This window comes from Haliotis rubra, unplaced genomic scaffold (genome assembly GCF_003918875.1).
Source record: "Haliotis rubra isolate DU_JTF1 unplaced genomic scaffold, ASM391887v1 Scf205, whole genome shotgun sequence".
NCBI lineage: Eukaryota > Metazoa > Mollusca > Gastropoda > Lepetellida > Haliotidae > Haliotis > Haliotis rubra.
The window spans coordinates 755,034-768,219 of record NW_025766059.1 but is presented as its reverse complement, the minus strand read 5'-3'; positions in this window follow the sequence as shown (position 1 = coordinate 768,219).

The following is a 13,186-nucleotide window of genomic DNA, read 5'->3' as shown; positions in this document are numbered from 1 at the left end:
TTTACAGACCGCCGCCATATAGCGGGAATATTGCTGAGTGTGGCTTCAAACTAAACTCATTCACTCACTCATTTATTAACATGATATTGACATAATACCTGTACATCATTTATTTGTATGTACCACAGTTTTGTACATATTACATTGTAATCTTGGGAACCAATAAACACAATGCTTTCGTATAGCGTAAGATATCATGAGCAAGTGGAGATTACTGGGCAACCAAACCTTTGAAGGTAAAGGTTTGGTTTCTTTGAGTGGCATTCAGAAACTGGTATGATGAACAGGTACGATGTATGTTATGGATAGACAACTTCTTATTGCAATGGATGTGACGTTTCGGGGTAGATGCTAACACCGTTAACAAGCAAGTTGTCTATCCATAACATAAATCGTCCCTGCTCATCATACCATCTGCTAAATGCAACTCAAAGAAACCAAAACTTTACCTCAAAGTACACCACTGAGTGACTAAGTTGGGTTTCAGTTTTTGAGAAACCAACACTTAACAGTACTTAATTGAGTCCCATGAAGTGAAGCTTATCCTGGGAAATCAGCCACTTTGGTGAAACGGAACATATGTTATATTTGGGATTTCACTTTCTTAGTAAAGTACATGTACAGATTCTAGTACTTTTGGGGTTGAGTCCCATCCGGGATTCGAACCCGCACCCTCAGAGTCAGGCACCTAATCGCCAGCAAACAAAGTCAGACGCCTAGACCGCTCAGCCACCGCGGCTTCCACCAAAATGGAAGTCGGACAACTGGTAGTCTTGCCTTGCCTACTCACACGAAGCGAATATAAGTAGGAATATTATATGTTCGAGTGGAGTTCTTGAATGAATGGTACTATACAAGGAATGTGGGCAAAATATGAATGCAACGTCATTATTCCATAATGTTTTCTGATAAAAATTCTAATGCTCCTGAAAGTATGCTCGCTGATCCGTACAATTCCGTGACTCTAAGTGGAAACTTCAACCTGAGATGCTGTGATGCGTATTTGATGTTATGCCATATTTTAATACAAAAAGATTTAACATGATTTGTGGTGTTTTCCTTAATCACTGTTTAACTATATTGACAGGATAATATCGAAATATATATGATTTGACACTAGGCATCGTGACACGCCCTTGAAGTGATGTGGTGTCAAAACTCAGTTCACAAATTCAGCATCGTATGTGTCCACCGTTGGCGTTGATGCAGGCTTGACAACGACGACACTAAGCAATTGAAGAAAGCTTGGGGAATGTTGTTCCATGTTTGAAATAACGCTTCCTTGCTTGACGTAATGGTCGCTCCATTTCATCGACTCGTCAGTGAACAAAACACCATCCCAATGGTGTCTCCTGTACCGCAAATGCTGTCTGCACCAGGCAAGACGTACCTGTTGGTGACGTTGGAGCAACATTAGACGTATTGCAGGCCGCCGGGGCCGCATGTTGTCCTCCTTCAGTCGGTTCCGCTCAGTCCTGGAACTGATTGGACTTAAGCCAGGATTGGTCCGAGCAATCAAACTGTCAGTCTGGAATCGATTCCTTAGATGGGTCAGCCGAATGTGGTTGTCTTTCTGACGTGACGTCACACGTGGACGCCCGGTCCTAGGCAAATTTCTCATGTTCTCATTATGTTGAAAATGTCTCCATAGAAATGAGATAGTGTTTCGATGGACACCAACATGTCTAGTCACTTCATTTTGGGCCATTACAGCCTCTAGCATATCCACGGTGTGGAGACACTAATAATGTTTTTTTCTGTAACCCGTGCCATGACGTACGCGCAGTTTAGGTTGAGATTAACGTGTTTTTAACAGTTACTTTTTTCCCTTTAGTATATATACAAGCTGTCACAAAATGCTGTACAAGCAACCACGGTGGTATTTTATGTGCGCTTTATTCAGTCACTGCATTTTTCTTGAGGGAAGACAAGTGGTTTCAGCGTACGCTCGTCAGGTTGAAGACCCAGAAAATGTTGTTTAGTGAATTTTGTTGTTTATTGTTTAACGCCTATTATAATTCAGATCCTTGAAGAAAACATACAACATGCAAAACCTTATGAGCGGGATTCAGGGAATCGATCCCATTCGAGGACAGACATCCAATCCTCTATTATTACACCCATGACTCGAACGCAATCCCTATCGTGAAATTACGTGACAACATTGAAAACCTTTTAATATGAGATGACAAACTCTAAAACTGATTATTCTAGGTCAAAGGATACAAACAGCATAATCTAATTCCTATCGTATACAAACACAATCAGGCGAATTAAACCGTTAAATTCTGGGTATCAAAAGTAAGTTTGGCAGACCTAAAAGGTATCAGGTGAGTGAGTGATTTAGGTTTTACATCGATTTTAGCAACATTCCAGCAACATCACGGCGAGGGATACCGTGTACCAAGCTGTAATAGAATGCTGTACTAAAAAATAAATAGCAACTTCGGCGGTATTTTATGTGCGCTTTCTTCAGTCACTTCAGATTTGTGAAAGAATTCGGCATTTCCTAGAGGGTTGACTAGTGGTTTCAGCGTCAGGTTCGGTTCTACCCATCAGTACAATGTGTGCCCATTTCTAGTGTTCTCTGCCGATACTGTTGTACTATTATTAAAAGGGGTGTAAATCCAAAGGTCGTCCATTGTGTGCTGACTGTTTGTACTGGGAAATAATAGCGTGTGTCAGCCTTTCACATTAGACACGATATGTCTTGGATGTATATTGAGACACGCAGTCAGCACTCTGGAGCGGAACGAAGTTAAGCATTAAGATTGATTAGCCCTTTTGAAGATGGGTATGTTGCATGATGTCTTATCAACTGATAACCGTTAGCGTGTAAACTCAATATTGTAAATGTCAACACTATCAGAAACGTCGTAATGGAGTCTAGAGCAAGTCACGACATTACCGTTCGGGTAAGGTGCTACATAACCCAGCTAAGAGGTACAAAACAACCTTAGCCCTAAGACTACTTTAAGTCTATGTTAATGTATGGCGACTAACGAGATCGGTTGGTCAGGCTCGTTGACTTGGTTGACATGTTTCACCGTATCCCAATTGCGTAGATTCAGTATTCATGCTGTTGATCACTGGATTGTTTGGTCCGGACTCGATTTTTTGTCCAGACCGCCGCCATAGAGCTGGAATATTGCTGAGTGGCGTTAAACCACAAGAAGCCAACCAACATTGTGCAACTTTTTTGCATAACTAAACATAAACTAAAGTAAACTCACTCACTCACTTTGGTGTTTAAAACCATGATCCATGTTCATTGTGTACATCGTGTATAGTGACCAGTTGGTAGGTTTGTTGTTTAACGCCGTACTGAGCATTATTCCATCTATGTGGCCGCGGTCTATAAATAATCGAGTTTGGACCAGACAATACAGTGATCATGAGCATCGATCTACGCAATTGGTATATGATATGAGTCAGTGAGCCTGTCCTCCCGATCCCGCAATCGCTTCTTACGACAAGCATGCTCTTATCTTGCTCGATATTATTTTGCTAATGTTGGGTGAGAAAAAAATTAGATACCAAACCATTCACTCGTTTCATAATTATGGTATTACAAGGGACATCGTTTAGTATTCTCTATTTATAATTCAGATCCTTGAAGAAAACAAATAACACACAAAACTCAAAATCCTTATGAGCGGGATTCGATCCCATTCGAGGACAGATATCCAATCATGTATTGCAACCCCCATGACTCGAACGCAATCCCTATCATGAAATTACGTGACGACATTGAAAAACCTTTAGCAAGACAAGCTGTAAAGCTGATTATTCTAGTTTGGTCAAAGGATACAAATAGAATATATCTCATTCTCGGTATTCATGTCGGTACTCATTATGTCAACCACTGGATTGTTTTTGGTCCAGATTCCATTATTTACAGATTGTGGTCATAAAGCTGGAACGTTGCTGTGTGCGGTGTTAATCAACAAACAAACACTTGCCACGTGTGTAGTGCTGACAAAACAGGAATTGTTGCTCATGCCTGGTTCACATTTGGCCTGGATGGGTCTACTGCCCGTAGCTCCATTTCCGTGCGGTCGCCGTGCGGCGGTAGGCGGTGTCCGTACGATTATCGCACGATTCTACGGGCACCGTAGCCTCTACGATTTTGTCAAACAGCGAAGTGTGACAAATTTGAAAAAATCGTAAGCCCGTAGGTGGCATCGCACGGTGATCGTGCGGTAAACGCACGTTTTCGTAGTTCCAAAAAAGCCTACGGCGATCGTAGGGTCGTGGGATATCCGCACGGCCATCGCACGGGTTAGCTGCGGAAACCGCACCCTCTCCGTAAGACCTCCGTACGATTTCTGTGCAGCCCCAATGCAGGTTTGCCTCGGCCTGTCCCCAAGGATTCGCACGATGCCCGTAGACAGTGGGAACACAAACGTCGTAGCCTGCGGTCACCCACGATGCCTAAAATGTCGTACGGAAAATCGTAGACTACTTTATCGTACGACGCCGGTGGCAAATGTGATCCAGTTCTCATAGAACCGCGGCGCCTTTGACGACAAAAGCACCAGCAGTCCATAGCACTGACCACAACAAAAATCAAACTGTTTCGACTGTAAATATACTTCGAAGTCAGAAACTGAAAAAATTGACATTGAAGCCTTGGATATATGTAGCGTTTTACATATATGTGAGAAAAATAAACACGCCACAGTTTTTTTTATCTTTTGTTCAGAACTGTTTCGATGTCGAGATCACATTGACGTTGGTCACATGAGACTCGATGGATCGTGTCTAGACCAGTAACTACGTTGAGAGCGAAAATGGAAAATCCCCTATCTTCCTTTAATTTCCCAAGTGGTGCCCTTCTTTTCTTAATCCATACCAGACAATGTAATTGCGAACTTGTCTGTTCAGAGATCACAGCATGACGTCTGCGTCAGTAAGTGATTGCAGAATCAGTGAACTACACATGAAGTCCGTGCGCCCTTGTCACTAATCACGTTCAGATCGTGAATTGTCAGCAAAACATTCTCAGCTCTGCACGTGAAGTCCGTGCGTGCTTGTCACTAATCACGTTGAGATCGTGAATTGATAACCAAACAATCTCAGTTGGCAGGTGACTATTGGCGGGTGGGACGCCTGAGCAACGGACCGATTCTGTGAGGAAAGTAAGTTGAGTTTTACGCCGCACTCAGCACTATTCCAGCTATATTGCGGCGGTCTGTAAATAATCGAGTCTGGACCAGACAATCCAGTGATCAACAGCATGGGCAATCGAGTGAGGCGTTACAGAACAAACTAATTTCCAGTGTCTTTGTGTAATACCTGTTGATAGAATACTGATAAAATGACTGATTTTTAATGATTTTAAACAGCATTTTTTCATTGTATCGATAAGTACAATTCTTTGACTATGCTGATTGCCTTGGACTTACAGGCATAAAGGCAAAACTAGAAATTCCCCAGATACGGATGATGACTTGCAGTAATGAGTGAGTCAGTTTAGTTTTACACCGCTTTTAGCAATATTCCAGCAATATCATGAGGGGGACACCAGAAATGGACTTCACTTATTGTACCCATGTTGGGAATCGAACCCGGGTCTTCGGCGTGACGGGCGAACGCTTTAACCACTAGGCTACCCCACCACCCTGCAGTAATGACAAAATTACAAAGCGTGCTTTCGCCAGCGATACACAAGCATTTATCAAAAGCACACGTTGCATTTTTAATCATTATTGTTAGTCTTTCCTTATGGATGAAATCCCTTGTTTCTACTATATACGTATATATATAGCAATCTTCGTTAATTAATCATCGCGATATTTCGTGAATCTGTTTAAGTTGGGAGAACTCAATAACCGTCCATATCGGCTTTCACTGTTCAGATTTTATCGACCGGAAACTCGAACTAATTTGACATTTTGTTACAAATGGACTTTATTGAACAGAAATGAATTATAGATGATATTTAGTTTGAAGGTGCATGACCGATACGGGGCTGGACTATTATTCTGTTATTATTAATGGACTATAACTGTATATGATATATGCACGAATACTGCCGTTATGGAAAGCAGCATTCGCTTACAGGATATATTGATTGAACCCTACCTCGAGGTCCACGTCACGTCACTCAAAGGCATGATTGAAACACCCGGACACAATTATATGTGTGTAATTATTGAGTGTTCACGTCGTGACGCCGATGTTCGTGTTCTACAAGGTGGTGTCGTAACGCCCATATTTGGTACAGACTTTGGTGTACAGCACTGTTTAGTACAGATTTTGGTGTATAGAACTATTTAGTACAAATATTGGTGTACAGCACTATTTAGTACAGATTTTGGTGTATAGAACTATTTAACATATGTTATATTTGGGATTACACTTTCTTAGTAAAGTACAGATTCTAGTACTTGTTTGGGTTGAGTCCCATCCGGGATTCGAACCCACACCCTCAGAGTCAGGCACCTAATCGCAGCACACAAAGTCAGACGCCTAGACCGCTCAGCCACCGCGGCTTCCACAGAGCGTCTAGGCGTCTGACTTTGTGTGCTGGCGATTCGGCGATACATTTGACCACTTTCTAAATGGCATTGTGTATTTCATAGAACTAGTTAGTACATATTTTGGTGTACAGTACTATTTAGTACAGATTTTGGTATAGAACTATTTAGTACAGATTTGTGTACCGACTATTTAGTACAGATTTTGGTGTTTAGAACTATTTAGTACAGATTGTGGTGTACAGAACTATACTCAGCAGCAAAAACAAACGTCAGTACGAATTCAAAATTAGACAGGCACTGTAATCAAATCATTACAGAAATGGACATAATAAGCGGATCAAAAACATTTTGTGTGTACAATATCTTGACACAATGAATAACAATTTCACAATTCAAGACATTACGTGAACGTTTGCAGTCCATTCAGACTCTTGACTCAAGTATCTAGTGTGACCACCACGAGCGGCAATAACTGCAGCACAACGACTATGCATGGAGTGCACCAATCGGTTGATGAAGGCTATTGGCACCTGGAACCACACTCTGAGAAAGGCCTGGCGCAATAAATCGGCTGTGTTCGGCCTTGGTATGACATTATTCAGTCTCCTCTGAAGTTCATCCCAAAGATGTTCAACTGGGTTTAAATCAGGATTAAGGGCTGGCCACTGCATAATGTTGACACCGTTCTGCTGTAGGAAGTCCCGTGCAGCTCTGGCAGTATGGGCCCGGGCGTTATCATGCTGGAAAATGTTGTTCCGGTGACGTGCGAAATGTGGTATGACGTGGGGTCTGAGAGCTTGGTCGATGTAGCGCACTGCTGTGATGCCACCTTCTCTCCCTGGACCAAGGTTCTGGAACACCACAGGACCCACTGTCTGGTTCAGGCCTATTCCACCCCATACCATGATGCTTGCACCTCCCCATGAGTCTCTTTCCATAACACATTGGTCTGAGTAACGCTGGCCACGTCGTCGCCATATTCTTGTTCTGCCTTCCGCAGTTGATACGCAGTACCGACTCTCATCTGTGAACAGAACAGTTCTCCATTGCCTGTATTGCCTGTTTTGGTGTTGCAGGGCAAACTGTAGACGTTCACGCCGATGACGAGGGGTGAGGATAGGTCCACGGTAAGGTCTACGGCAATGGAGGATCCCGCTGTTAAGACGTCGGCGTACTGTATCCGAACTGATTGGTCTTCCGTGTGTTCCCACTGTCTGGCGTGCTGTTTCGGATGAAGGGACTCTGTACATGCTGTCGTACAACATGGCGGTCTTGTCCTTCGTGATCACCCTTGGTCTGCCAGTACCGGGGCGATCATTTGTGGCGTTGGTGGCCCGGAAACGTTGCTGCAGCCTGTAGATGGTCCGTACGTTGAATGTGAATTTTCAACCAGGTTTGAGGGTGCATTTTATAGGGCTGGTCCTTGTGAAGCACGAGTTGCATGAAAAACATGGAGAACACCGTACCATCTCCGAGATCAGGTTGCGTTTTTGAGACCATTTCCTGGGTTCCATTCTGAGTTTAGGAAGGAATGTCTTTGCTCAGGTAAAGTTGGAGATGTTGTCAAAAATATACAATCAAAACATTAAATGAGTTTACAGTTATCCGTTTCTGCGAAGGAAAAATTCCAAACTGACGGGTTTTTTTCTGCTTAGTATATTTTGTACAGATTTTGTTGTGTAGCACTATTTAGTACAGATATTGGTGTATAGCGGTAGGAGCGTCGTTTTAAAAAAATCGCTTCTTTAGTAAATGTTTACAAAGTTGTAGGGGATATTGAATATACAGCATCAAGAGTTTTTCGATTTGCGGGATTTTTTCTGCTCACATGCCCATTCGTTTTAAAATCCTGTATAGGAAACCCAAATTTGAATGTATATAATGTTATCTCCTGGGTGTCACGTATGGGGATGATATTTTTTACCCCAGGAATAAGGAAGATAGTATGGAATAATTATTCGATATTTTTGTTTGTACAATTTTGTGATTCTCAACGCTTTTGGGCTGTGGAATTGAAGCTTTAAATTCGCTACGATGTTCAGAACATTTGCTTTTCATTTGCTACAGTGTTCAGAACAATACGGCATGACGTCATTATTATTCACGTCCCAAATCGATCGGATTATGTCACATGAGCAATAGGCTGACTATAGGGAAATTTCTCTGTAGTGGCGCAAAAGGATCTCACCGCTGCAATGATCGTAACTCCATAAAATGACACAGAATTACTTATCTGAGATCAATTTGTGCAAATGTGTCCTATTCTGATGTGTTTTCCCTCGATTTTCGTTATTCAGTTGACAATAAGTAATACACAGAATATAATTAGGAATACCTGTTCCCCTTATCTTTTATCCTTCGCCAAAGGCTTAACTTAGGGGCTTAGGGGCTTACACAAATAATTCATTCAGGAAGCACCTTCCGTTAGACCTTGTCATTCGTTGGTTATTCTCCATTTTACCATCCTTGTTTGTCAATCAAAGGGTCATTAACGTTGGATAATTATTTATTACCATTATGTTCAAAGGTAGGTTGTATAAATCTTTCGGTCATTTCCTTTTGTTTAATGTCGAATGTGGAAAAAACCAAAAAAACAACAAGAAATACATAATTATGTAGGAACCATCTTAATAGAACGGAATGAAATGAAATTTTAAAACTGATTTTCGATGATTTGTCATTCTCTAGGCTACATTCGCAATGTAATATTAGAAGATAGGTAATTTCCGGTTGTGTGTAACAAGACTGACCAGATGGACCAAGGTCCAGACTATCTCATTAACGCGTCCCTGTGTCTCTTTTGTTATATCTGTCGCAATTATTTTTCTCAATCCGAGCCCTCATCATATACCGGCCAGTCGTGACGATGTAACAACGCAGGAGCTTTGTCCACCGTCTATTAACAGAATGTCTTGTTATTGACAACTGATCTGTTGACTTCTCATGTTAACTACATTACAGTCACTGACCTTTAATCCACCCCACGTGATGGCGGAATTGGAAAACGTTATCATATTCGATGAGTGGACCAGATAACGTGTTTATCAAAATGGTCCCAAGCGATATATGTCAGAACTGCACAAAGGAAGGCAATCTACACCCTGATGGAAAGTGGGCTGGTGGTATTGACGACATTTGGCAATGAAATGAAGAAAATTATAGATGGCGCTCCGGCGTCTAGGCAATGCTTTCAGATGGGTAGTGAATATTTCGGCTGCAGAGAATCATGTGGTTTGGCAACTGTAGGACATATCGGGAGACAAATTGAGTTATATAGCGCCAGTCGAATTGGAGTAGTAAACCTTTTCGTCTGGCTGACTTTATTGAAAAGCATTCTGAACAACGTGACGTTTCTATATGATATGTTGTTTTCCACAGACTGTGTTTACAGTCTAAGTAGATTGAATTACGGTTGGGTCAGATTAAATGATGGTCGAAGCTGCAAACGTAATCATGAATGAATATTGTTTTACGTCACATCAGCAATTTTCCAGCTGTTCTGGTCCAGAGTCAATGCAGGGTCCCTCTGGAAATGCCCAACTTTATAGTGAGTGGCGTTTAAGTCCGAAAGCAGCTATATAACAGATCAAATAATGTCCGAAGCTGCAAACGTAGGAACAAATGAAAATTGAAAATTTACGCCTCTTCAACAACTTTCCACTTATTCGGGTCCAGAGCCAATGTATGATCTCTCTAATAATGTCCAGCATCATAGTGAGTGGCGTCCACGTCCAAATCTTGGAGACTCTGTGCAAATAGCTCAGTCATTTCAATCATTTTTCTTCGATAAGATTGAGCAAATCCGTGAACCTATGATTGAAACTCTTACAGATGATCAAGACAGTATATCTTCGTGTGATCAACAAGCATCGGTGTCGTTCGACTCCTTTACAGAGTTCCCCGAAGACGAAATAATGAAACTCATCCGGAAATCTAAGCCAACATCTTGTGTTTTGGACCCAATTCCTACGCCACTCCTATTAGAAAACATTGATATTCTTGTGCCTGTCTTCACAAACATGATAAACACTAGCCTCAGACTTGGCATCATGCCCACTCCATTTAAATCAGCGATAGTGAAACCTCTTCTGAAGAAATCAAATCTGGATCCAGATGAACTCAAGAATTATCGTCCTGTATCCAACCTTACCTTCATGTCCAAGGTGATAGAAAGAGCAGTGGGAGACAGGTTATCTCAGCATCTGATGCATCATGACCTCTACGAGCCATATCAGTCGGCTTACCGTAAGGACCACAGTACTGAGACAGTTCTTGTCCGTGTGTTTAATGACTTGAGACTCAGTGTTGACAATAACATGACTTCTTTATTGGTCCTCCTCGACCTCAGCGCCGCATTCGACACCATTGATCATAGCAGGCTTCTGTCGCGTCTCAGGAATAACTTTGGTATTGATGGGATAGTGCTGGATTGGTTCACATCTTATTTGACAAATCGTCATCAGGCTGTATTCATTGATGGTTGCTCTTCTGACAACGTTCATCTCCAATGTGGTGTTCCTCAGGGATCTGTACTGGGACCGGTCCTTTTCACACTATACACAAAGGATCTCGGGACTCTAATTGACCAGTTTCAAGTCTCGCGACAGTTGTATGCCGATGACACCCAGCTTCATAACAGCTTCAAACCAAATCCAACTGACGTGCATTCTGCAACAGACCACATGGCAGAGTGTTGTGACCAGATCAAGTCATGGATGTTCACCAACAAGCTGAAGCTAAATGAGGACAAGACAGAGTGTCTTCTGGTAGGGACAACACCTCGCCGAGAACAGACCAACATCAAGTCGTTTCACTTTGGCGAAACCACTGTTCCACTATCTAACAGTGTTAAGGACCTTGGCGTGACTGTTGATCCTGAGCTGTCATTGGACCAGCACATTACCATCTTGTGCAGGACATGCTTCCTACTCCTCCGAAACATTGGAAACATTCGAAAGCTTCTCACAAAGGAGTCAGCTAAAATCCTTGTCCTCTCATTGGTGATGACAAGACTAGATTACTGCAACAGCCTCTTTGCTGGTGCAACCAAATCCCAGATTGGTAGACTGCAACGGGTTCAGAACACAGCAGCAAGAATAGTCACTCTCTCACCCAAGTCAGCTCACATCACCCCTGTGTTGAAGGACCTCCACTGGCTGCCCATTCCACAGCGCATCACTTTTAAACTCTGCATTCTCGCCTTCAGATGTCTCTTTGGAAGTGCACCTCAATATCTGTCCGACCTCCTTTCTCCATACAAACCAACAAGATCCCTCCGCTCCGAGAAACATAATCTTCTGTGTATTCCTAAAGTCAGAACAGTTAAATTTGGTCAAAGAACTTTCTCTTATGCTGCAGCCTCAGAATGGAATGATCTCCCACAACATGTGAGAGAAATGACAGAACTTTCAACCTTTCGAACATCGCTAAAGACCCACCTTTTCCAAAAAAGCCTTTTCGTCCTGACATCAGCGCTTTGAGCATGCATTGTGCATGGAAATATGCGCTTTATAAATGAACTATTATTATTATTATTATATGCAGCAATATCACTGATTAAATAATGGCCGAAATTGAAAACGTGAAAATGAATGAATGAATACTGTTTTACGTCACATCAGCACGTTTCCAACTGTTCGGGTCCAGAGCCAATACAGGATCCTTCTTGAAATCTCCAACTGTATAGTGAGTAGCGTTCATCTCCATATGTAGCTACATCACACCTGGAATAACCCACACCTGGGCCAGGCGAATCAATGTGAAACAAGTCATGCAATCAGGGGAAGGCTGACATTGGACCTTGTTTCCTGATCAGCATATACCTCGTATTATCTGAGAACACATGCATAGTACTGACTCCGAGCCGACCAGTCCTTGTTGTACCCATTAATGCCGAGCGCCAAGCAGGGACCAACAAGTACCATATTTCAACGTCTTTTGGTATGACGCGGTCGGGGATCGAACCCGCGATCTTCCGCTCTCCGGGCGGACGCTCTAACCACTACACCACGGAGGCGGTCCCCGAGGCATTGGAGAAAACTGAATATATACCCAGTATCCACCATTGCTGAACAAGGACGGAATTTTAGATGTATATTTTGGCTGGACTAACAACGCTGCGCATAGTCCAGCTGAAATAGCAGAGCGAAATCAACGTTATTCAACGTACACAAAGGTTATGTTACGAATCACATGCGCTAGGTGTTTAAGACAGGGAAAGTGAAACCTTTCTTGGATTGACTTGATCAGATTGTCCTTAACTGGACGCCGCCATAACTTGCTATAGCAATCGAATATAGTAATGCCCAACCGAGTCATGAAATTCCAAATTTGCTCCAAAATGGAAATTTATTGTCACTTGATCCCCTTAGTCCAGGGTAAATACACAGGAGGCCCAGTCAGGTGAACGTTATGTTCGGCCAGTCAGCACCAAGGCTTCTTGCGATCGAAGAACTGAAACCTGCATATCTGATTTCTGTATCGGCAGTCAGTAAAAGGCTGATGAAGTTTAAATATATATTTTTGAGTGAGATCGCAAAGGTGAGTACAATCGAAGGAATATTAATATTATTAAGTTGAATCGTTTTAGATTTAAGCAATATTCCAGCAATATCACAAGAAATGGACTTTGCGCAATGTACCCGGGTCTTCGGCGTGACGAGCGAACGCTTTAACCGCAAGGCTACCTCTACCCCTGCTGA